A 27,155-nucleotide genomic window follows, 5' to 3' on the forward strand; every position below is an offset into this window, starting at 1 on the left:
AACCTCCATCTCCTTCCCGCTCCCCCTCCCCGAGCCTACAGGAGTATGTGCCGTTGAGCATTCACCCTTTCTGCACTATCGCCAAGATCATCCCACATGATGATTTGTTTTGTCAACATCCCGGACACGTTCCTTTCCAGATCCTAGCCATACACAGCTTCACTGTAAAAATAGGACTTCTCCTTTCTCAGGCGAAAGGTGCCGATCGAGCACGCACTTTTTGAGATACACGCTTTACGTAATATAAGTATGTATATTGTGCAACTATATCCGAAGCGTTATAACAGAGCCTCGCGAAAAGACGCACTAAAACATGGCCGAAATATACAGCGCCGGGAAATGTTTACTAAACGGTGACAACAACTGCAGGCAAAAGCGTCATGACTAATATACACCTGTTCACGTCAGTTTCTTCAGTTTTTGAAGTTTCGAAGGCATTCAGGAAAACACTCAGGCTTTGTACAACAGAGACAAATACTAGCAGGGGTTGGTACAGGCATTTTGTTTTGTCAGTGATGGTAATATAAATTTGTTGCAGATGCGTTGAGCACGGTTGCTCTAACCACAAATGCCGGCAACAACCTCGTTGTCCTCCTCTTTAGGCATTTCGTTGCTGTGTTTCCTCATCCGCCTCCCTGCGCCTTACAGTGTTCGTCTTATGTTAGTTCCTTTGGCTGCAGTGCCCGTGGTGTGTGCTAACGTTTTCATGCGCACTCGTTGCTTCAGCGTTGCAGCTCAAATAATGTCCAACCACCTAGGTCACCAACTCCAGCCACATTATACCATGAAAACATAATTGCTTATCTATTATTTACGCAAACTTTTTTAGCTGACACGGTCATCGTAACCACCTTATGTCCACTGCCGTATGAAGGCCTCTCCCAGCCATTTTAGTCACGCATTAGCCCTCTATTTCGGGAACATGGGAAGTTCGTTACACAGCCAGGTCACCTCATCAGCCACTTCATGGCTGTATTTGGCTGCCCTGGGCACCAAATTTATTACTTCAACAGAGCATCAATTATCTGCGTGTGAAGTATATATACAACCTCTTCGCCAGCGCCAATTAGCAACGGGCTGTTCAGTGAAAGGTGCTACTCGGCCCTTGGGCGCAGAAATAAACGAAACAAGCCACCAAGGTTCTCGTACAGTTCGATTACAGGCTTCGATTTGAGGCCATGAATGGGCGCTTAGGAACCGAATGTGCATATAGTCGCATTCTATTGCCCATCTTTGTGGTCATTTCTTGCTTCCTTCTCTTCCTGTTCACCCTGAACAGAACAGCAGGTTAGGGGCTATTACCCCAGGCTAACCTCTCTGTGTTTCCTCAAATTAATTGTTCTATCTCTTTCTGCAAAAGTGCGGTCCTGCTCTTCACACATTCGGTAAAAAATTATGGTTTGCTGTAACTAAGCTATTCGTATATGCATACTTTTAGGAAAAATAAGGCAGCCTTCACAGAGTGAGTGAGTGAGTGAGTGAGTGAGTGAGTGAGTGAGTGAGTGAGTGAGTGAGTGAGTGAGTGAGTGAGTGAGTGAGTGAGTGAGTGAGTGAGTGAGTGAGTGAGTGAGTGAGTGAGTGAGTGAGTGAGTGAGTGAGTGAGTGAGTGAGTGAGTGAGTGAGTGAGTGAGTGAGTGAGTGAGTGAGTGAGTGAGTGAGTGAGTGAGTGGGTGGGTGGGTGGGTGGGTGGGTGGGTGGGTGAGTGAGTGAGTGAGTGAGTGAGTGAGTGAGTGGAAGACCGGAAGTCTTCACCTGCTGCTTCAACCGTCCTCTATCGCGAGCGCTGTGAAGACCAGCTAGGTCTAGTGCGGCGTGCACGATGGACAGCAGAAGCCAGCGGAGCCCTGGACTGAGGGCAGGCAACCACTGCGATAGAGTACTGACTTCACAGACAAATATTGTTACGGAGGAGTGGGGCATAGTGTTACTATGAACAAAGATGACGATTTGGTGAAGTGAGCGTTCGGCTGTTTCGGACAGCCATCTTGTGTATGCAGCGTCCCTGCAATTCTTAAATACCTGTAAATACACCTTCGCTTGACTATTTCTGCCCCGTGGCAATATCCAACCCGTAGGAACAATATTTATACCTCTGGCCAGTAGTCATAATGAAAAAAATAACTAATTTAGTGCAAAGAGTGTCAATGCTGTTTCACAACAACCACTAAATATTCCTTTATGTGTATCTTCTTCAGTTAATACTGAGGTTAGGACCTTCTGGTGTGACAAAAAATATTTTACTGATGCAGGAAAGAACACGAACAGTGAACATTTAAATCAGTTCATTCTTTTTTTTTCCTTTTTTCTACAAGGCGTCTGCTTCAACTTTTGCCTAAGTATTTTCATCGACTGTTTTGCAACACTAGTAGGATAGGAATGGATAACGTAGTGAAGACTGCGCTTCAATTTCATTTTTGCGTAAAAACAGCTCGTATCTCATTTTATCTTCCCAGCTGCGACCAGCGATTCTCCCGAGGGTAAAAAAGGAACCACATGCTGTCTTTTCGGTGAATGGAAGACACATTATTCTCAGTGTCTCCAGAAACCACTGGCTCCGTGCCATAGCCAAAACAGTGAATCCGTTATAGACCAAGCAAGCGAATGGTTCAACTCCGGAGTCACATTTCCTTGGCTAAATGCGAGACACTGCAACAACAATTGCGCGTGAGTGCATCGTACGTGAGCAAAAATGACATCGTAACGACGTAGGCCGAAAGCCAGTGAGCCAGAACGAGCTCACAAAAGCACCATTGCATTTCTTGTTTTTACTCGCGTGCAAGTTCATGGCCATAGAAGCGACAAAAGCCAGAGTGCTGTCATGGAAATGGGATTGCGCATATGAAAACTGCCTGGTGCGTTTCCCAGTGTTTGTTTTATTTCTTTTTGTTTAAATTCAAGTGTTTGGACACTTAAGAAAAAAGAATAGGCATGCCATAAGACAACATGGCGTTCTTCTTGTTATGCGTGCAGGGCTGAAGTGAAGGAAAAGAATAAAAGAATCCGAGGCGCTAAATCTTTTGTGAGACACATTAAACGGAAATGACAGACAATAAAACCCCACGAAGTCTAGGCGAAGTTAACTGTTACGTTCAATCAGAGTGTAGGATATAACGTAAAGGCAAACGAAAATAGACGAAATGGCAGTTAGCCACACTTGGAGGCAAAAGACATATCTCAAAACTTAAGGCTGTGGCTAAAGGTAAGTCCGACTTATTCCTTGAACTGTTTTTACAACTTCGTTAGACGGATCCGGCAGTTTCTTGATGGAAGTGGGTACGACTTGTTGGTTTCGGCATGTTTCACTTACGATCATAGGACACGTGGAACAGCTAAATACACGCTTTCCTCGCGTGAACACTCCAGCTGTGTATGCTGCGGTTGAGTGCTCCTCGGTGAGCACAGGCTGGCGTGCTCATTACTATCCACAGCAACTGGTGCATCTTCTTCCGCGGCATTGATGCGTGCTTTCTCAGAAAGAAACATGCCTCCCATTCGGTGCTTCTCGACGTTACAGTGTGACAACGTGTGCTTCTCGCAAATGGAAAAATAATAAAATTATGCTCCGCTAGCGATACATTTGAGTGGTTGCTGGAAATTCATCCGTGTCGCAGCTGTTTTTCGAATATGTCACATTTACGAAGACGTCGAAGTCGAAGTAGCAATCCACAAATTAACAGGAACGTTAACTAACCGGAACTGGCCAAGTGCAACTCTTCACCGGACCGAACAGTTAATTAGCTCCACTGACCGGTCTTCAAGTCTCCTTCAGTTTTCATTCGAGAAAAATCAGGTTTCTCCTTGTTTGTTCCGGAAACTTTGCTTCAAACATACCGCAATGCAAACCAATAATATGAATATGTAAATTAGTGGAACGTGTATTCTACATTGTTTGAGACGTCGGGCTACTACATGCGTTCAAAAGTATACTCGGCCGCTGCCCGTGCACGCTTATAACATGATGCTGCTTCGTATAGTTAAAGTAGTGACTTTTGTAGGTGCAATCGTGCGCTAACATGATGGCAAACAGCATGCAATAGCTCAACTCGATGGTAATCAGTGCCAGTGTGGCTGAGGGTTCGCTTTTGGTATGGAACCGACTATTAGAAGTGGCCGTAGGCGTGTGATACAATCTAGATAAAAGGTTAGGGTATAGAAGGTACATAAAATGCTCAAGTGTTAGCCTTCCGATATGACAAAATTGTCAAACTTTATGCTACAGAAACCTCTACAGCTTGCCGCCAGTGAATAATATCCCGAGTAGAGAAACAACTACAAGATTTTCGTTCTTGGTATCGCGTTAAGATATTCTACTGCTACGGTAAAATACTTGGGTTTGGTTCGATACCAGGTCCGTACAACATTTTTAGAGGTCTTTCTTTAAGTGGCAGTCTGTCTGAGGGAGCGAAAACCTTTTTCGCAACCTATTTCAAACAAGAGCAACCGGACACCTAAAAGTACGACATTAATGCTGCCCAACAGCCACAGCTGTCGTTGTTGCTGCCCCCAAAACATAGAAAACACGCTTAGACGCATGATTCAAACGTTTATTACATACCGTTGCCGAGTGCTAACCAGAAAGCACTGCTTGCTGCCATATTGCCATTGTCAGGTGAGCTGCACAAGTCGTTTTAGCCGCGTCAGGCAAAGTGCCAGCCCACAAAAAAGTAATAATAATAATAATAATAATAATAATAATAATAATAATAATAAAATAAAATAATAATGATAATCGAAAGAAAGTAAGGAGTTGCATCGAACCAGGGTACTTCAACGTGGCAATCAAAGGTTATACCGCAACGCAACCAGCAAGGCACAGCGACATACTTACTGACTGCAAACTTCATGAGGTTGTGCCACAGGATCTTTGTTTAATTTGGTGTTTTAGAAGGCCAATTCTCCTTCACTGTACGCACATTTTACTGTACTCATTTATTTATTACGTATTTAACGGCGACAGCCGCGCGTCTTTCGATAGAAAACAGAGTCTTTAGCCGCTCTGGCACTGATTGCCATCGAAGCCGGATAATGCATGTAGATTCTCCCTCTTGCTTGAGTAGAATTCGACATGACACATATGTGATGACGGCAAGGTTTGCTTGCGTGATGGACAGTTTGGTGTGCATTATGACCACTGTACTCTGAAGGCAGTTTGAAGCTTTGCGGGATAGTTTCTCTTTTATGGATCTGCCATATCTTAACCACTTGATCAAATGGATACCTCAGACTTACTTTTAGACATTTCGTTCAAATAAACATAATTAACTTCCTCTAAGCTCTCTGTGCCTCCATAGGCTATCCCTTTGTGTGTTAATGAATAAAAAAAAATCGAGTGCTTCGGATCCCTCTACTGTGTCCACTCATTGGATGACGAAGTCCTCGAACATGGCACTCTTGATATTATGAGGTATATAGTCGAGTTGGGCGTATTAACCAGCTGCCTGCATCTAGACCTTTAATCTCACCACTATTATGCTCATGCCTAAACGTCGTTCGGCAGTGAACATTCCGCATTTACGAGGTATAGATATTTTTGCTTATGTTTTGCTGAAAGGACGCATTATTAGACGGATTTCAAGTGTTGAATTTGCGCATGGTTTCTCCGAGAGCTTTTTTTTGCATGGTTTATAGAAGTATGGGTGATGATCAGGAAACTCGCGCTTAGGCGTCCTCACCCGCCGCTCCGAATCACGCATATTGACAACGACGATCAAGCGAGCCTGAGTGCGTTCTTCAAGGTCCCAACACCTTCTTGACTTCATGTACGGAGTGCGCCAGTTTCTCGACTGGAAAAACGCTTGTATAGGTCTTTCCGTGCTTGTTTCTCGCCGTCATTGTTTGAAAAGTTTGAGACGATACCAAAAACGGAGTCGAGTTTTCTGGGAAACCACCGGCACACTAAAGTGAATACGCGGCCATGTTTTTATCTACAGACGTGGTCGGTATACCGCGCGGTTTGTGCGAAAGTGCCGATTGTGAGTGGCGCTATTTATGCGAGATGCGCGTGGCTTATCTGAAAGCCCCGGCCGCGCCTATCAGAATGACTTCTGCAGTTACGGCGGTCATTTTCCTGCTCTGCATGGACGCCTGGAGTATAAGGCAGGTGGATTCGTATTTAATGGTACATTTGGTACACTACGGACTGCTTTCATAGTTACTGTGAAAAATGATTAGGATAGCACCCGTTCGCGTTCAAGTGACAAAGTAATGTTGGGCACAAGTGTTGGGAGGAGCCTACCCACTTCCTCTTTTGGCCTCCTTGTTACTGCTCGCGGACGAACCAGCCAATTAGGGATCTCCTTCGCTCGCTTGCCGACGTGCCACGACGCGAGTGACTGTCGCCAATCGTGTGAACTGTGTGGCTGAATACCTATCTTCACATGTTCTTTCTTTAACTTTTTAGCGCGCTGACGAGCAGCTTTGCGAATGTTCCACTTTTTTCTTTTCTGCGCCCGCTGCCTTCTGAGAGGGTACATTGGTACAGGTGGTGGGTATGAACATAAAGCGTGCAGATAGAGCATGCTTAAAAGGCAGCGATCTGTTGTCAGTTTATAGAAAAAAAAGAAAAAAAATGACGGACTTGCACATCACACGTTTATTCAAGCGAATTATCTAGTTTATCCGGGCCAATACAACCAATGCTGTAGACAAATAGCTCAAGTTGCAAGGTTTCTCAGCCAAAATTGTCCAGGTATGTGTTTTTTTTCTTTTTTGTGTGTTTTTTTGTATCCAAAGTCATGCTTCATGAGTAAAAAAGGAACACATTGTCAAGCCAGTGACCTAAAATTAAAATGATAATAATCTGTAATATACGTACAGCATAAACAAAAAAAGAAGAAAGATGTCAGTGGTGACACGGCAATATGTGCCATAGTCTCTCAAGTGCATCGTTAGCAAGTAGAACATATATGCAGATCAACAAACCATAACCATAACCCAATAAGCTCTTCAGACACTTGTGATATCTTTAACATTTCTATCCCCTTGCGTTTAGCGTCCTGCGCGTGTTGTTTTGTTCATGCACCAATATTTCATGTTCGATTGAACTGCCGGCTTCCTATATCTCACATAAAATCGACCGTAATTAAATAGTGTTGCCTAAGAGTAATTTAATACATGGAAATATTTTTCACCTGACCACAAAGAGTGAACTACGATTCAGGCTGACGGGGGAAGAAAGCGAAGAAAAAGCTTAAGAAAGTGCTAGTAGTGGCAACGAAGCTTCATGGTTGAAAAGGGAATTTCGTATCGACCTGGACAAATATTTCCTGTCACGATTGGTCTATAGAACAAGTTAAGCACACTGGTAAGTTGCCGTATTTACATATGAAAATTATGTGCATCACGGTATGTAACCAATTCACAACACTTTTGCCTAAGTTCTTTATTTATAGGTATTTTTCAACTGGTTACGTTGGTAGCAAATAGCTTTTTTTGTAATCAACTGCTTCCTGGCATTATCATTATTTGGGAGCAACCTTTGAAATCTGTGCAGTCGATAGTACAACATGTACCAGGCAGCACAAAGATCATGCTAGCGAAAACAGTTATTACGGGCCAGAAAATCAGTTGGGGATAGAAAGGTCCTGCGTGGTAAACATGTCTGGATAAACCAAGTGCAGCACCTAGCACTTGTTTAAAATTTTCTTAGTGCGAATACGCACTATAAAAACAAGTTACAGCTATAATTGATTGCCAGTATAAAAGTTGTTTCGCCAAACGCAGTTATAATGCAAGCGAGGCTACGTTATCTGCTAGCTCGTTAGATCTTAGGAATTGCAGCTCATGCACGTGCGGGAAAAAAAGCCTCGTAAAAACGCATAAAACAATGCATAACTACTAATTTTAGCCAACAAGTTAAAGATGTCTGACTAATTCAGGTTGCTACGCAATCCTCTGTACCAACAATATTGAAAGCTTGCTTGAAATATTTTATCACTTTTTGTAATTGCTCAAATATTGTAGGATTTTCTAATGTGTAATTGAATTCAAATTACATTTAGAATTTCGGATCTGTTACTGTTATTCAGCAGTCTGCAGTGCGGTCATCAACAGCAGAAAATTTATTCTCCCGTACGCAGCGTTGCCCAGGTAAGCTATTTTGATTAGCTGAGTCTGACAAAAGCATGCGTAGAGAGAAAAAAAAAATATGAGCTATAAAGGGCAAGTTGGATACGTACAATTGCACAGCACAAAGAAAAATAATTTCCACAATTGGATCGGCCGGATGGGAACACTACGGGAGAAATGCAGAAACAAGAAGCACAATGGGCATGGGGCGATTCCGTGGCCGCAAACTGAGACCTCACCCAACACTGCAGATTCGAAAGACGCACATTCCCGCCACCTCAGGATAAATAAACAGAAACGAGGCCTTACGCTTGCTCCAAACACACACCTACCCTAGCCCCGCCGTCTGACATCACTGCTACCCCGGATTATACTCAACTGATGCGCGTAAAGCGTGCGGACAGAGAGCAACGCTGCGACACATGCTCTGGGAAAGTGCCGGGAACAACGGTACTGAAACCACCGATGATGCCGCCCGAGTTCAATGACTTCGAGGCACCGCAACAAAAACTTCCGGACCATTCTTTTTAATTTAAGTTTATTTTCTTCACAGTGCGAAGGGCTCCTATGCCAATTGTTTTTGCTGATGCAACTCGAGCATATTCCCGCACCATGTATACAATTGGGAGAGAAGTGCATCGTTCGCGGCACCATGCCAAGCTATAGCGTCCATTTGCCTGACGAGACGTCCTTGGGGAAGTCCTTGGCTGTATGCCCTTACGAGCTACACTATGCACGACCACGTGACCGGCGCCGTTTGGACAGCTGTTAAGATCTGTCCAAGTGATACTTAAATGAAAGGGCAAATTGAAAATCACAGGCTCAGAAACCTCTCAAGCTTTTGTTCGTTACGCTTCATAGCAGTAAATCATAAAGCAATTCGTGCTTTATTTCTTGTTAGCACAGGGATATACAGCTAGAAATTTCGCATTCGTACAGCTTTACAGTTTGTTTCGATAACATTGTGAATAAATTGTTCTACTGTTTTCGAGAATGCATCTAACCGCTACTACGTATTTATTACACCCGCTCGATGTAAGTTAGCACATTTTTTATTTGTCGTAAAGTTAGGGTGCTTAGATAAGACATGCTTCTTCGTGCATTGCAATTAGGTAATTATAGTGGTTGCTTTATTCATGAATTGGGTTATAGTTCCATCTTGTGTGATGAAGGGCGAATTTCGTCGGTATTATTGAGTGACATGTTTTGGTCACATGGCCCCTGAGAAAAAGGCGACTTGCTTCTTGTGAGTCTGTTATTATGGTGACGCTCTTTTGCGTGCGTTCCGCGTGAGCGAGGGCCATTGAAACGGCGAAAGTTTCGGCAGCCGCCGGAGTACCTGCCTTGACGCAGTACCTGCCATAGATTGTTGCTGTGCTTTGGTGTCGACGATTCCCACTGTGTACCTCCTGATTTTCTTTTGGGCATCCCTGGCGTTCGAGTCTACGTTAGAATACGCTGCTGCTGGTCCCAGGTAGCCACTGTAATGGCCCCAATCCAACGAATGCCCGGGAGATTCTCGCTCATCAGCGTGCAACCAGAAAAAAATACCCTCCCCCTCACCCACAAATCAGTGGAGAGGAAACCGCCAGTTGGCGCAAAATTCAGACTGGGGTATTCCCCCCCTCCCCCCTTCAATTACACAATGCCATGTTGCCCACTCGCTACAGGCTCGACTGCCCGTGGTGCGGAGGCATACCAACACTACAACACATTACTTGGGATTGTGAATACCACCCATTTGATAAAATACACCACAAAATGGAGCAATGGGAGGCCCAGCTAACCAGATCAGACCTGGCGGGACAACGGTCCTTCATACGACAGGTCAAGCGGGCGGCCGGGGCTAGCGGCGCCTTGGTCTAAAGGGTCTGCGACTACTGCACGTAAATCGTTTAAGTCAATAAAAGTTTCTCTCTCTCCATTTTGTGTGTGTGTGTGTGAGAGTGCGTGTGTGTGCGTGTGTGTGTGTGCATGCGTGTGTGCGTGTGTGTGTGAGGCAATTAAAATTGCAGGTCTCTGCAGCGTATGCCAGACTTGCAAATTCTGACATTATTTGCGAGCTTACCGTGTTGTATGAGCCATGCGAGTTGCTTGTTTACCTTTATTTCGATAACAATAGGGGAAAAGCCACGTACAATTAAGCATTGATCTGCGTTATACTTTCTTCTACAGATGGTATGCCTTAGGCTCCGTGAATGGTGTACCATTGGCCTGTAACAGGCTGTGCTTTAAATATGTCTATTATTTAGAGTGAGAAGTAATGACAGCACCAAGAAAAGCTGTATTTGTACGTGGTTTCATCCCGTTGTGGTGAAAGTTAGACAATTAACCCGCATGCCGCATACAAAGCGGGAAGCTCGCAAATAAGGACAGGCTTCGCAAGCGTGGCATCGCATACGTGGCATACCAAAGCTACTGACGCTTGGGAAGCATGAGGAAGCTGACCGAAAGAGACACAGGCATGCAGTAAATGTACAACAAGTGTTTTGAAATCACACTGTCCAAGCGTTAGGCGAAGCAAAATTCACACTTACGAAGCCTGGTTGCCATGCGGGATGAAAAGTAACACGTAAAGGAAGCGCGCAAAAAGTGCCGATGACTCAAGCTTGCTCAGCGTTACGAGATTAAGAGTTGAAGATTAAGAGATTAAGAGCTCACAGACTACTTGACCCCTGCGGTGTAGAGGGCATTCCAAGTCCGCCACTTTGGCCGTAAGTGGCGCTTTCTAACACTTAAGCACTAATCGGCTGATGTTGTATACAAATATCCAAGAATGGTGGCTGGAGCCACGGTGTCGCATTGCCTTAATTGGTAAAGCGCACGCGTAGCGCCAAGTATGTGGGCAAGACCTCACCTGCGGCAAGTCATCGTCTCGTCCACTTACATTCTCCTTTAGGTAAATATTTCCACATTCAAAATAAACATAATGATTAGCTTCTCCTGTGATTTCTCATCGTCTGTCACTGCGGATGATTGTGACTACGGTACTGAAGGGCCGATATTCAAGAACAATCAGGCAGCAGCTAAGTTGGACATAATTATTGACGTGAAAGCGTGGAACCAACCACAAAACAATTGTCCTCATGTCTCTTTCCTTCGGGGCACAGAGATAACATTTATAGGCACCAATTGTGAAGGTGGTTATATAAGTTCATGTTTTGTCCTCTGATATTCTAGACTACAGAAGATAACTCAATAACAGTTTAAGTTAAATGGATGCTGGCTCGCAGTATTTTTAACAAAATGATTGATCAATGGCTTAACTTAGGATGCTGAACAATAACATGTCACATATGAAGTACCCCAACTTGTTACTTGATTTCTTGATCACATATCAGAAGAGCCCGCTAGATGTCCATTGAGCAAGTTTTATATAGTTGCTCAAAATCCTTTAATTGTTGGTAAACACAAGGCAATAACAATTTTTCTTTAACACGAGCTTTATGAAAGTATTGAAAGAAGTGATGTACTGTATGGCCGTATTAAAGAGAAAGATGTTTCTGCAATAGACTGAATGGTGTGCGCATTCATCTGCATGTAATAAAGCCACATTATCCAGCTCAATAACTATATAGTGTTGAAAGTTGACACCGTATTTATGGCATGAAATAATTTTCTGCTGATTATTAACACTACGAAGTGCTGTATCTTCGTAGAAAGAAGGTTTTTGGGGTGACGAGAATTGATTCAGTGTCACTATCAAACGCATGCGTTGTGATAACATAAAGAAATTTACATTTTCTCTTCTGTGCTTTCGTGGTTTTCACTCTCTGTTGTTTCTGCATCACCCAGTTATTCTAAACTCAAACGGAGCTTTACTACAACAGACGTTCTTCCACACTGCCGCATGCGTCATCAATAACGGCCGCGCGTCTTCTATGGAGCAGTTCCCTCGAAACGAAACTTCATCAATCGGCACTCCCCCGCTCCATTCTCGTGGGAAATGCTTCGAAAACCTTAACGTGGTTCTTCTTCTTGCGACTTTGCGACGACAAAACACTCCGCACTCTCAGCGTGAATTCTAACAGTGATTCATCAAAAATCACGATTGCGGGGCGTTCAAAGCTGAGAACGGCAAGGGGAGAGGGATGGGGATTAAGAAAATGACATCGTGGATGAAAAAACAATGACAGCGGGAAACCAAAGCGGAGTTCGTAAGAAGACCAGGGCGGGAGTCGAAGCCCAAAAAAAGGGGAGGGTGAGAGCAATGCACCATCTGAAAACGAGAACGCTGTCAATTCCAGAGACGCACTCCAGGTCCTTCGTTTCTTCATTCGCCAGTGTTGAACGAAGGAGGGAAAAGAAAGGATATCTATAGTTTTCTTGTAGCAGAGTTGAAAGAAAAATTGCACGGGCAGCGCGAGTTCCCCTCAGTAAAGAAGCAGCGGGGTGCCTGCGACAGCGCTGATGGCGCTACCAACCAACAGTTATTGTGCAGCCACGGGCAGCAGTATCTTTGAGCTTTCGTGCGATGTACCACATGCGCGCGCACACACACAGACACCGTTGCCGCAGTATACACTGTGGCAGCAAGCGATCGATGCCGAATAGCCGCTTTGCGGAGCGGCACCACTCGACAACGGTGCTGCGGGAAGACGGGCAGGCGTGGAGGTGCAGCCGCCGTTCGTTGGCTGCGCGCTGCCGCCGACGGCGCCGCTGCCGCGCTCTGCGAGCACAGCGCGAGCGCTCAGTCGCTCCTCGGGACGCGCCGTCGAGAGTCGCTTCTCCGCCAAACACCCGCGTGGGAAAACTAAGCGCGCACTCGCGCACGCTAGGACGCCTTGCGAAGCTCTTCGCATTTGCTCATTCGGAAGCACTTGCGGCGTTTTTCTCTCGAAACCCACTTCTGCTGCTTTCTTTGTTATCAGTCTTGTCATCGCTGCGCCATAGAAGAAAACCGGAATAACTTTTATTGCTCAGGCTTTAGCTGTTTTTGATCTAGTTTCCGTCGAGTCATGTTTCATAGTCGAGGAAGCAGAAGTGTACGTTCGCCACCGCAGCGGCTGCTGCGGCAGAGGCCTTTGCACAAAAGGAGCTTGGAACTGACTTGCGGCTTCTTTCGGCTCGTCGTGCTCAGTGTGATGAGCATAGCACCGCGACCTGGATACTGTTTCGGCGATGACTACTTCGGAAGGGGTGAGTTTGAATGTCTTAATCGAGCACAAGCTTATAGGCAAACATTTTCCATCACTACTGTTTCCTGAGCTTCGAGCTTGTGCCCATACGACTATTTACGGCACGAGGCATTTTAATCAAGCGCAAATATTTAGACATTTGAAGGGTACGATTCTTGCTGGCTTTGGGAAGCATTGCCTTAAAACATTAAAAACTTTTTTTAAACTTCCTTTCCTGGATACAAAATATTTCAAGGCACTCCAATCAATTTTATTCTGGTCGAAACAATCTTTCCCGCCGCCTAGCTTGATCATACTCGGTGGAAATTTATATTTTACGCAAGAAACGATGGGAGTTGCCCGAGAAATATTGCGAGGTAAAAACCCGCACTGAAGCCTCATAAAGAATTGCAATCATTCACTTCGTTTCGAACTTCTTAAATCATGATGAATACAAATAATATCCGCACAGTTAATTGAGATGTGCTGTGTTCTTGCAGTGCTTGCATGCAGCAGTTTCCGCGTCGCTGTAAGTGCCATCTCTTTTAAGCAGATACAAACCTATTAAAATGAAACTGATGCTGTCTGGACATATGGAGAGTGTTTACTGCAATGCATGCAAATCAAGGCACCTTGCAGAGCCTTGAATACCGAGTAAAATGCATTATTTTCACGCATTCACGTTCACATTATTTTTGTCTTCATTCACATAAAGTTTCAAGCGTTTTACGCACTTCAATGAGTTTCTTAAGCACTAAATCATTCAAGAGGAGTTTCAGTAGAGAAACTGATCCAACTTGCGAGCTTTACGGGAAAAGTGGTCGTTGTAAGAGAGAAGAGAAAGCAAGGGTAGGGAAGGCAGGTAGGTCAACCAGAACAGCATCCGGTTTGCTACCCTACACTGGGGGTGGGGGAAAGGGGAATAGGAAGGGGAAGAAAGGGAGAGAGTCAGCACTGAGTACATGTGGGAGGGACACCTTACACAATAACACTATAAGCGGTCTCTTAAGCCCGTGCACTTCAAGTACCGCACTAGTGCACGAATCGCTTTTCGAGCCAGTGACGGTTGTGGCCACGGTCCGAGTATCTTTGACTCGGTGAACGGTCTCGAGTCTAGTCTGTGTAAAGTTGCCCGCAGAGAGAGGCGTTGAACATCGTAGCGAGGGCAGGTACACAATAGGTGCTCGATGGACTCCTCGCACCCACAGGAGTCGCACATCGGGCTCTCCGCCATTCCCATACGGTAGGAGTATGCGTTCGTGAACGCCACTCCCAACCACAAGCGACACAACAAGGTTGCTTCACCGCGGGAAAGGCTAGATGGCAGTTGTAGCCGTAGCGTGGGGTCCAGTTTACGTAATCTGCAATTGAAGCTACTTGATGTCCAGAGATCTTGGGACTTCTTGCGCGCAAGTAGGCGAAGTTCTCTGGCAGCATCCGACCTCGCCAAAGGTGTTGGACGCGTCTTTGTATCTTCGTGGGCACACCGGGCAGCCTTGTCAGCTAGGTTGTTGCCGACGATGCCACAGTGAGCCGGAATCCACTGAAATACAATGTGGTGTCCCCTTTCCAGACCATGGTGGTGCAGTTCCCTGATTTCAGATGTCATTTGCTCGTAAGTTCTGTGACGTAACGTGGACTTGATGCTGTGAAGGGCTGCCTTAGAGTCACAAAATACGACCCATTTCTCTGTTGGCTCTTCGGTGATGTACATCATAGCGGCATGGAGAGCTGCAAGTTCCGCCGATGTAGATGTAGTCGTGTGCGACAGTTTGAATTTAACTGTAACGTTCTTGGCTGGAACGACGAATGCGGCAGTTGAGCTGGTGGGTGAAGTTGAACCATCGGTATATATGTGTATGCGGTCATGATACGTCTGGTGCAGTAATAGGAGTGTAAGTTGCTTCAGAGCCGGCGATGGATGATTGGACTTTTTTGTAATTCCAGGAATATCAAAATTCACTTGAGGCTCTCGCAGGCACCACAGGGGGGAAGAAGGCTTCGCTGCCGGTGTAAAACTTGCTGGTATGTACTCTTGATGAGCGTTAATCACTCGTGAAAAGGTCGCTTGAGGTCTCTCGGCTGGTAGGGAGGCCAAATGGTGGTCGGGGATCCTTGACAGATGTCGAATGTGCGCTCTGAGAGAGTCGACAGCTACATGTGTCTGGATTGTATGGTCTCCTGCGATGGCAATTGTTGCTGCTGTTGACGTGCACCGAGGCAGCCCCAAACACGTGCGTAGGGCTTGACCTTGTATGCTCTCCAAGGCGTGAAAGTTCGTCTTGCATGCATTTGACAACACTGGTAGGCTGTAACGTAGGAGTCCGAGAAACAAAACCCTGTAGAGCTGCAACATAGAATGGACTGGTGTACCCCAGTTTTTCCCGCATAGAAATTTGAAGACCTGAGCAATGGCGACTAGCTTCTTCTTCAGATAGACGCAGTGAGGGCTCCACGAGAGGTTGCGGTCAATGATGACGCCCAGAAAACGATGCGTCTTAACATAGAATACAGCTTGACCATTGATGGTAACAGGATACGATGACATTTGTTTCCGCGTAAAACCAAGTAATGCGCACTTTTCAGTAGACACACTGAGGCCTTGTTCTCGGAGATACGAAGCTGTCATGGTTGCCGCCCGCTGAAGCCTGGCTCTTAGCTGAGGGCGAGTCACCGCAGAGGCCCAGATGCAAATGTCGTCGGCGTATATTGAGACATGTACTGTCTGCGGTAGGTAATCCGCTAGTCCTACCAGGACTAGGTTGAACAAAATAGGGCTCGACACTCCACCCTGCGGCACACCACGGCAGATGTTGTGGTCTGAAGTTGGGCCGTCTTCGGTCTGTAAGAAAGAACGCCTTTCAGTCGTTGTAAGTTGTATGGTAGAGCAGGCGGATAGTTTGAAAAGTTTGTTTCTCTCCGAAGCAAGCACGGCTTTATATGAATGGCGATAGTGTTGTTCAGTGGGAGAATGTCTCCCATGAGCTCAGCAATCAGGGACAACTTATGGGTAGCGTGAATCCCGCAACTCCAACAGTGAAAAGAAGCCCACGTTTGTAGTAAAACAGAATAGCACCTGCCGGATTTATTTATGCAATATTTTTTTTTGCGTCGGTAGAATAAGGAAAGGAAATACGTATATCATACAACGTTCAACTTTTCAGCAAACTGGTTCCATGCGCAGACGAATGTCGAAGGCAATTCTCAATACCCGCGTATCTTAAATGCATGTGTCTTTAAACTGCAACTAGAAAGCGTTTTGACGTACGTTTGACACGGTTACCAGCTTGGTCGCTTCTTGCCTGCGCATTTCTTTCTGTCTGTTTGCCTCAGCTTCTGGACATTTGGTTTCATAGAAGAGATTGTGTCAAAAGATCTGGCAGGAACACGCAATATCAATAGCCTTCATACATATATACATACATATATATATATATATATATATATATATATATATATATATATATATATATATATATATATATATATATATATATATATATATTTACAGTGAAGTAGACGTGCGTATGAAGCGGTTTATTTACGTTTCGGCCAGGGTCCGGCCTTCATCAGAATGAGGAAGGCCGGACCCCGGCCGAAACGTCAATAAACCGCCTCATACGTGCGTGTACTTCACTGTGAATATTTACCCGGACCCAGAACTGCTATTTTCCTGGCATATATATATATATATATATATATACACGCTCTCTTAGTAGAAGTCTTCTTATTTCGCATGATTCAGTGGCGTCATAAGCTTAAAACAAGCGTTTTTCTTAACAAAACAAAGACATTTCACTTTGCGCCAACCCAATAAGTCATTATCGCCTTCATCATGACTCATATAGTGGAAATTCATGCGGTCAGCATTACCTTTACACAACAAAAATCATAGCACTTCCGTGACTCGACCTGCAGAGCTCTCTAGCATGCATTAGAAAGCTGAACTGCACAATCACAAAAGAAAAGTGCAAAATCACGACAGAGGCCTATTTCAGCCTTTGGAGGCAATGAATTATTGTAGCGCCGCAGAAGCAAATACGACCTCCTTTTACGTGTAAGAAAGTCTCTTGATTTGCGCAATATTTAGACGCCATCTCCAAAAATGTTTCTGCTTCTTAAGAATTGTAACTCAGTTCCGGGTATCTACACTGAAAAGGTCCCGTGAGACCAAATGAATAAATAATGACATTTTTTCCCTTTCGAACATTCTTCTAAGATGAACGCTCCTAGTATCCTTTCTAATCTTGTGACAGGAACCCATATCTAGGAAATAAAACTGATAAGGTTAAAATAACGCAACATGTGAAACGCTGGAAAGAACGCGTAACTATACACTAAAACTGCACGGAAAAATTTGTGCGGCGTTAAATTACAAAACATGAGATTGCATACCGAAATCCTCAGAAATAAAAAGAAACGCCTAAGGTGGCAGATATGCTTTCAACTGTTGTGTTTACTTATTTCTATAAGTAAGGAGAATGCCAGTTCAAGGAAATGATAGGTACAGCATATCCTGATACCCGAGTTGCATCACTTGAGGAATTCAATCCAAAAGTTTACCCAGTCGACCACAAGAACGTGAAGGCGCCTTGAAGAACTACTTGCGTTCTACAAGTGAAGTATCGGCGATTTTCCTTCTACGTTTGAGTGCGCGGGAAAAACGAAGTGACGGAATTATCTTTCAGTATGGCTTCCTTAATTAATGAAATGATGAACATTGGCGCATACCGAGGCCTTAGCGCCATCGTCCTTTTATGTGAACAAGAGTATGAGCGCCGCTCTCAGCGATCTCCAACTACCTCAATATTGCATCGGCCGGCACATTTCTTTGCATCTGACACGGCAAACCTACCTTGAAGTCAAAGTACCTCTGCTGATAATGTTTATTGCCGGTGGCATTACGAAAGCAGATGTCTCTCTTGGCACGAGGAATTTGGTTGGCAGTGATTCCTACGAAATGCAATGGTTGTACATTTTTTTGCAAATTTCATTAGCCTAAAGCCGTTGTGGGTAATCAGTATAAAAAACGCGCTTGTCATATTAATGATTGAGCATCTTTTCTTCTTTCGAGAATTTTTCTTTCTTTTGAGCTCATTACATTGCTACTGAATTACGTTCTTCGACCACACTGACGCTGCCTGGAGTTTCAAATGACCGCGTGGTATAAAACTGAGGACAGCTCGAGAAGAAAAATCTAATTGAATAATTTTTCTCGGTTTGTCATTTTACATTATTTTCAAACACTGAATACTAGAGTCAGGCAAGGCGATGGTGAAGCTTTTGTCTGTTTGCAGGAGACAGCAGAGAAGAAAACTGTCGCTCCCTAAACTGTGTCGACCGTATTCCATGTAGTTGTACTGGCACAGCTCTCAAGCTGGCAGTGCAAGCAGCTCCGTTCTGCTCCGAGGAAGCTCGCGTGCGCTCTCGCCACAGCTCCAAAACGCAATCAGCATCCGCTTCTTTGTTCCTCTCCGAGAACTATTCAGTGTGAGTGGTCAGCGTCATTGGCTTTCTCAGTCCAGTCCGTAGCGCCTTCATTATCTTTTTATCAAAGGTCTATCTAGTCCTTGTCGTCTTCCTTCGGTAGTCACCTAATTAAACCAAGTATGACCGATCTGACCATTCTATGATTAATAAGTATTTTAGTTATCGTAATGTCCTATGTGCTTCTTCTTATATTTACTTATTGTTGGTGAGATGACTGTGCACTTTATATATATCCGTAAAATTTTTACAAGTTTTTCACCTATGAAGTTTAGGAAAGCCAAGATATTGCTTTTCATCGGCGCGCTGTCCTACCTACTGATTGTTTGCAATGATTAACTCCATAAAGCTCACAGCGATTATTATTTACACTATTGTATAAATAAAACGATACGTTTTATGCCTTTAGACGCTCTGTTTGGAAAAGGGTACGTTGTTCACATATGAGTACTAGTCTCTAACAGTACAAGCAAATACTCTGCGCACATTGTGTTATACGCAACAATAATACCACCGTCATAATGCGACTAATTTCACTAAACAAATGACTGCGACGAAATGAAAACACCGGCCTAAACAGCGCCTGAACTGATGAAAAGGTATACAGTACAGTATGTAGCCTACAGGTATATAGTACAGATGCAAATGTATAAGAGACAATAACATTACACGTTTTCGCTACATGCGGTTTTAGCAAGCAACCTCCTGTACTGACCGAATCGAAAGACGTTCCACTTCAAAATTTTAAGCGAGAAGCGCGAAAAGTTTCATAATGCTACACTGCTTTAGTATCGGGTTCCTTCTGGATTCAGGCCAACGCACTACACAACACACACAAAGAGATGAGTATATTAAAATAAAATCCCCTTATCGAGGTAATTCTTTATTGTATTTCCTATCTACTAATGTTCTACTGACATTTTTGAAAGAATAATTCAATTTAGTAATAACGTTTCGCTGCCTCCTTTCAGAACGAGCTTATGGTAGCCCAAGTACAATTACCAACCCACGTTGGTGTGTCATTGGCACAAAGTAATCAATGTACATAATAACCGTAAAATGGGTAAACACGTAGCTGTATGTAAATATTTCCTTGTATTGTCAATCGTTACATTGGACTTGAAATTTACACCTGAAACATTATTCTTAATTCATGCTGAGAAGATATCGATTATGTACGAACAATATACTCGAAGACGAGACATGAATAAGAAAGCAAGTATGGTGAGGGAGGTGAGGAGGGGAGGGGCGAGGTTTGGCCGAGCGCTTATGTACGTCCCGTGTTTCTTTATGTCTCGTTGTCGCTGTCCGGTGGTCACTAAAGGTAACAAATGGTGCCGAGATACTAAAGGTAGAGTGTTGTAGTAAAAGTACCACACTTATTCTTGATGTTGCAATGTAATCGATGCCGATGTTGAAGGCCACGGAAGCTTGTTTTGACTCATAAAGTTCGCTATTGACGCAACCGAGAGTAAGCATTCATGGCGCAAATGGTTTGCAGCAGAACACACTGACAGGCCAGAAAGGGACGACGACACAGGCTGGAGTCATGGTCGTGTGTAGCGGTCCCTTTCTGTCCACCTCGATGCGTTCTGCGGGAAACCGTTTGTGCAATGCGCAGCCAACGAGATCAGGGAAACGCAATTCTGAAATTGGCGCATCTCTGCACTTAAGGGTGATTTCCTTTCTTGTTTTCTTAGCCGCGGCGCGTAGATGCTAGACCTACTGTAAGCGGAGAAAGTCGGGACAGAATCGATAAAAGAAAAAGTGGAAGAACTAAGACATCAGGCCTTTGTGTTTCCCTTGTTAGTGTCTTGGATATTGCGTCATTTTCAAAACGTAGGTGCTTGTAGACGTCATTTGCGACGTCCGCATGAAAGGCGATATTGGTCAACATACATTTTCAACACACGCAAAGCAAGCATTTAGCGGTACGTTTAAGACGCATGCACATTGAGTAAACTAATGTTATTCTGTTAAAATTTGACAATGTGCGTGTTTTTCTTTAGTTAGTTAGTTAGTTAGTTTGGGTTTAGTGGCACAAAGGCAACTAAGGCCATGCTGCGCCAGTCACAAGACAAAATAAAAAGGACCGTTAGGGCAGGTAAACCTGCATTACATTATAGTTGATGTAAATAACCAGTTTTTTCTAAAAAGTCGAAGAGGTTAGGAAATGGCACTAGGGGGTCATCTGCTAGTAATAGGGTAGGGTGTAATGGGATGTGCAATTTATACAGGCTGTGTAAAAACCTCCGTCTCAGTGTATCGATGTGTGGACATGTTATTAAGATGTGCATGACTGTAAGAGCTTCATTACATTTTTCGCAAGTTGGCGGGTTTTCTTTTCGGAGAAGGAAATTGTGCGTCAGATGTGTGTGTCCAATTCGAAGTCGACACAAGATCACCTCGTAGAATCGTTGCTGGTGACTGCATGATTTCCACTCTCCAATGACAGGTTTAATTAGATGAAGCTTGTTGCTTAAACAAGTGTCCCAATCGCGTTGCCATTTTGACGTCAAGGCCTTCCGAATCGCATTGACACTGTCTTTATATGGAAGTGCTGTATTTTGAATGTCTTTGTACGCTGCCATTGTTGCGCATCTATCCGCCGCTTCGTTACCCAATATTCCAACATGGCTTGGTACCCAGCATAACTTAATTGATCTGCCATATTTGTTTGACGTTAATGCATTCAAAATATCGCCTAACAAGGGTTCACTTTGGGATTTCATGTGTAGAGCCTTCAGTACGCTTAATGAATCTGTGTATATGACAGTGTTTTCAAGTTTGTCAGCAATGACCTTTTGAACTACCGTCCATATCGCGTACACTTCGGCTGTGTAGACAGAGGCATGCTGAGGTAATCGAATACATGTTTCCCAATTTTCTGTTACAGCCCCTACACCAACGTGTTTTTCGGTTTTAGAGCCATCAGTATAAAATTCTATGTAGTTTATGTACTTGTCTTGAAGAGAGCGGAATTCTTGTATAATGTGTTGATGTGGTGTGTCTCTTTTCTTTAGATGTGTTAGTGTCCAATCACATAGCGCTGTGAAATCGCACCACGGGGGTAAACGTTCTGGCTTTCTGGCAACCTGGAGGACTTCCCGAGGGATGTCATAATCCCGACAGTATTCCTCGTATCGCAAGATAAGCGGCCTAATCATGTTTGGTTTATTTGTGTAATGTAAGCGTGAGCTGCACTTTGTGACGATGTTATAGCTTATGTGTTGTGGTGAGGATCGGATTCTGAGTATGTAGGAAAAAGTTAGTAGCGCTCTGCGATGCTGTAACGGAGGTTCATTACATTCAACATGTAAGCTCTGTATAGGTGATGTTCTGTAAGCACCGCATGCTAGTCGTAGTCCTAAGTTGTGGACTGGATCAATTCGTCGGACGTAAGATAGTCTGGCTGAACCATATGTAATGCTACCATAGTCTAATATGCTACGCACCAAAGTGCGGTAGATGTGTAGCAGGCATTTACGGTCAGAGCCCCACCGTTTCCGGGAGAGGATCTTTAGAATGTTAAGCGCATTGTTCGCTTTGATTTTAATACTATTGATGTGTGCGAGAAAGTTCAACTTTTTATCAAACAGAACACCCAGAAACTTGCGTTCTTGTTTCACGGGTAGTGTGGCATCCTGTAGTTTAAGGATGGGATCTGGCTGTAGGCCTCTTTTTTGTGTGAAGACAACACTAATCGTTTTTTCACTTGAGAAGCGAAAGCCGTTTTCAGATGCCCACTGCGTTAGTTTGTTTAGCGTAATTTGAATTTGTCGTTCGCAGGTTGCCATGTTCGATGCACGACATGCAATTTGAAGATCATCCACATATAGTGAATGCATTATAGAAGATGGAATTACATTACTGAGCGAGTTCATTTTTACCACAAAGAGTGCTGTGCTCAATACGCATCCCTGCGGTACTCCGTTTTTCTGAATAAATACACTGGACAGCACCGTTCCTAAACGCACCTGGAATGTTCGATCGGACATGAAATCAGCGAGACATTTAAGCATTCTGCCGCGGATCCCTAAATCCGCTAAATCCCATAAAATACCGAACCTCCATGTTGTGTCGTACGCTTTTTCAAGATCAAAGAAAACTGTGAGACAATATTGCTTTTGTAGAAAGGCCGCACGTATCTCGTGTTCTAACCGAACTAGATGATCTGTTGTGGAGCAGCCTTTCTTGTACCCACACTGATGATTATCGAGCAGGTTCTCAGTTTCGAGGACGTATGCCAATCTGATGTTTATAATGGATTCATATGACTTGGCGAGACAGCTTGTGAGTGCTATAGGTCGGTAGCTGGTAGCTGTTGTAGGATGCTTTCCAGCTTTCAAGAAAGGGATTATAATGGCTTTTTTCCACGCATTCGGCATTTTTCCTGTTTCCCAGATTATGTTAAAAAAGCGGAGCAATGTCTTAACTGCTTTTGAAGATAGGTGTGCGAGCATTGTGTAATGTATTCTGTCCGGACCTGGCGCTGTTTTTTTGCCAGTAATGAGTACTCTGTTAATTTCGGAAAGTGTTAGGGGAGCATTACATGGTTTCTCGGAACTTCCTGCTGTCGGAAGCTTTTGTTTTTCTGCTGATTGTTTGTACTTTTGAAATTCAGTGGAGTAGTTTAGCGAGCTTGATATGTTATGGAAATGCTGCCCTAATATGTCTGCTTGTTCTTTTAATTTCGTCTGTGTACCTGGAGGTGAGAGTATGGGGATTGTATAAGGAGCGTACTCGCTTCTAAATTTACGAAGCTGATCCCACATTCTTTTGGATGTTATTGAGCTATTGATGGAGTATACATATGCGTGCCATGACTGTCTTTCGGCTTGCCTACGCGTGTACCTGGCTTTCGCCTTTGCTTTTTTGAAATACAGGAGGTTATCTTGTGTTGGGTATCGCTGAAAGATACCCCACGCTTTGTTTTGTGCTTTTTTAGTTTGTGTACATTCATTCGTCCACCAGGGTTTTAGTTTTTTCCTTAATAAACCAGAGGATTGCGGGATCGTCTGTTCTGCTGCAGCAAGTATGGAGGCAATAATCTTTTCATTCATTTCGTCTATTGTTTGATCATCTGATATGTCATCGAGACTGGCCTTCTCGCTGAAGAGAGGCCAGTCTTCTAGATGGAGTTTCCAATGGGGTGATCTTAATGGTACTGTAGGGAAAGGAGATGTTCTTTTAATAATGCCGGGCATATGATCGCTACCATAAGGATTGTTAATAATACTCCATTTAAAATCTATCAACAGAGATGGAGTGCACAGCGCCAGATCAAGACAGCTCATAGCTCCTGTGCTTGGGGAGCAGTACGTTGCCGAACCAGTGTTTAAAAGGCTTATTTCGTTAGTCAGGATAAAATCTTCAAGTGTTTGTCCCCTGGTGTCAGTTGTTCTGCTACCCCATAATATGTTATGAGCGTTAAAATCACCTGCTATTAAAAAAGGTTTAGGTAGCTGCTTTAGAACTAACTCCAGATCTCTTACAGTAAAATGTGAATGTGGTGGAATGTACATTGAACAAATGGTAATGGTTTTATGTGCTAAAACCGTGACTGCAACGGCTTCTAAGTGAGTATTAATGGCAACTTCTCTAGCTGCAATGCCACTCTGTAGGACTATAGCTACACCACCCGAAAGCCGGTTCGCCTGAGTACGATCGCGCCGCACAACAGTGAAGCCTTTTAAAATGTTTTTGTGCTTTTCGCCTAAGTTTGTTTCTTGTAAGCACAAGGCCACAGGCGAGAATTTACTTAACAAGTCTTTGATGTCACCTAAGTTGTGTAAAAGCCCTCTACAATTCCAATGAATAATAAAAGCCATCTTGAAAGTGAAAGGTAAAAAATGACACTACGAAAAACTAAGAGGTGGGATTATAGGTGACATGGATAAAAAGGCTAATACAAATGAGCGATAACCTTCAGGTTATCCCTTTCTTATTTTGGGTGGTTATTGGGATCTTGTCCCTCTTACCGCGCTCAAGAGAGCGCTTGTCCTTCGGTGTCAATGACACCGGGGTTTTTGCGTCGACCTCCATCGCTCTCTCTGAGGCGCTGGAGGATCGAGAGTTAGGCGCCGAGACACGTGTCTCGGGCCTTGGGGTTCGCTTGATCTTAGGGCCCTGCGGGACTGGTGTCTGCAGGGCCGTCGAAGAGGGTGGAGCAGTAGTGACTGCTTCCACCACGGGGGCGGGAGGAGTCACTGCGGCACCACTGCGCGTGGGCTCGGAGGACTCCGGAGGCCTCTGTGACGCTGCCCCCGCCTGCGTCACTTCGGCATAGCTTCTTCGCGGAAGATACGAAAGCCGCTTTCGAGCTTCAAAGAACGAAATTTTTTCTTTTACAGTTAGAGCAATGACTTCTTTTTCTTTTTTCCAGCAAGGGCAGGACCGTGAATAAGCTGGGTGATCTCCCTTGCAGTTAACACAATGTGGGGAAGAAGTGCAATTCTCAGATTGGTGTTCGTTGGAGCTGCATTTAGCACAAGTTGTTTGCCCTCGACATGCATGTGAAGCGTGTCCAAACCTTTGGCACTTGAAACATCGTCTGGGGTTTGGAATATATGGTCTTACATTGACTTTAACATAACCTGCATCGAGCGAGGTAGGCATTACGCTTGTTCCGAAGGTGAGTATAACGTGTTTGGTGGGGATTTCTTGATCGTTTCTGCGGATTACTATTCTCTGTACCTTGGTAACATTTTGTTCCTGGAAACCTTCCAGCAGTTCCTCGTCGCTTAATCCAATAAAATCTTCTTCAGATACTACTCCCCTACTTGTATTGAGTGTTCTGTGGGCTGAAACAGTCACTGTCGCCTCGCCAATACTGGTAAGTTCAGACAGCTTATCTGCTTGATCTTTACAATTAAATTCTAGGAGGAGGTCCCCGCTAGACATTTTGGAGGCTTTGTATGTCTGTCCGATTTTATCTTTCAGGTATTTGGCGACCAGGAATGGAGAAAGCTTTCTAATAGGCGTGTTACTTTCACTGTGGACTACATAGTATTTGGGGAAGGATGGAGCGTTGCTTCGAAAGGAGAATTGAAACGGTACTTCGGTGCGGCATCTTTTAAGACGCCTATCATGGACAACAGAGATTTGAGCTGCCATAGGAATGTGTGTGTGTTCGGCAACAGCGCCGACCGCCCACCACGGAGCCCAACGAGGGGACGCGGCAGGGCTTGTGTCCAAGCCTGCACGACGCCAGCCGTACGCCGTCACTATAACCAAATATGGTGTACCTAAGGTAGGATATCCACACAAGGTTAACCCTTGCCGCCGTAGAGAAAGGAAGTAAATGGAAGAGAGAAGAAGACAGGAAAGGTAAAAAAGTGAGAGATAAAGACGAAGGCCTGGGGAGAGAGAGATAGGAAGAGGCGACTACCGATTTCCCCCGGGTGGGTCAGTCCGGGGGTGCCGTCTACGTGAAGCAGAGGCCAAAGAGGTGTGTTGCCTCCGCCGGGGGGCCTTAAAGGTCCGTTCACCCAGCATCGGCTCAACCTCCAGGATCCCCCTTTCCCCGGACACGGCTAAGCCGCGCACGACTACACGCGGGAGGGTCAAACCCTCGTGTGCTCGGGTCCGTGGTGTCGCAACACACCAAACGCCTGCTGACGCAGACGCCCCTGCGGGGTGTTTTTCTTTAATGCGAAAGCATTACATGCCCCATGCCCGAAAGATGGTACCAAAAATGGCCGACGGCGCGAAGAGTAAAAACGCGCGAAAATGCTCAGATTGACGTCATATTCTCCACGCAGCTTTCTTTGGACAAAGTTAATTAATGTAATTAAGTAGAAATTTCGGTACATTTTACCTTCCGGAGGAATCGAATCCGGGCTTTCCAGGTCGCGAGACGAGCCCGCTTCCCCGACGCCACGGTACTTCTATGGTTACGGTTGACTAAAGTTGTGCCTTGTGGGTGCGTTTGCAAACGTCATGTCACTGTCTTCGTCACTGCCTCCCACTTGTCACTTGCTCTTCGAATTTCATCAGTGCTGCGTCTACTGCGGTGCACTCTCGACGCCCAATCACGAGTGTATAAAATGAAGTGTACCTAATAAGTGCGTCATCACACACGTCACGTCGCTGCCTTCAGCGCGTCACTTGCTCTTCGGATGTCATTGGTGTAGTGTCCATTGGGATGTACTCCGAAGTGTCAGCTTCAGCGGTAGCTGTGAATCGGCTGCAAAATGGTCGGAATATTTCCGAACTGTGGCCAACGCATACGCAAACACACACATTGATTCACCAGAAAGAGCATTAATGCACGTCGAAGAGAACAATCGAAAACATTTAAGCGATTATAATGCTTTAGCATTCCCCGCGTGAGCAGTCTTAACCTCTTATGACCTGTTGTCGCGATTTCGCATCATACCGGTTTTAAGCCGCACCACCAGAAGAAAACAGCTGTAGCCGCTACCCCTGCGCTCAGAGGGAATCCACAGATGTCTGGAAACACGTGGAAAAGGCAGCGCCATC

General features: G+C 44.7%; 1 protein-coding gene across 9 annotated transcripts in view; it reads right to left on the minus strand.

Annotated features, from left to right (window-relative positions):
- Nucleotides 1-27,155, minus strand: part of LOC135899990 (neprilysin-1-like) — a 702,442-nt gene that overhangs the window by 179,574 nt on the left and 495,713 nt on the right. The gene's annotated exons all lie outside the window — the stretch shown is intronic.

This window comes from Dermacentor albipictus, chromosome 4 (genome assembly GCF_038994185.2).
Source record: "Dermacentor albipictus isolate Rhodes 1998 colony chromosome 4, USDA_Dalb.pri_finalv2, whole genome shotgun sequence".
NCBI classification, from domain to species: Eukaryota; Metazoa; Arthropoda; class Arachnida; order Ixodida; family Ixodidae; genus Dermacentor; species Dermacentor albipictus.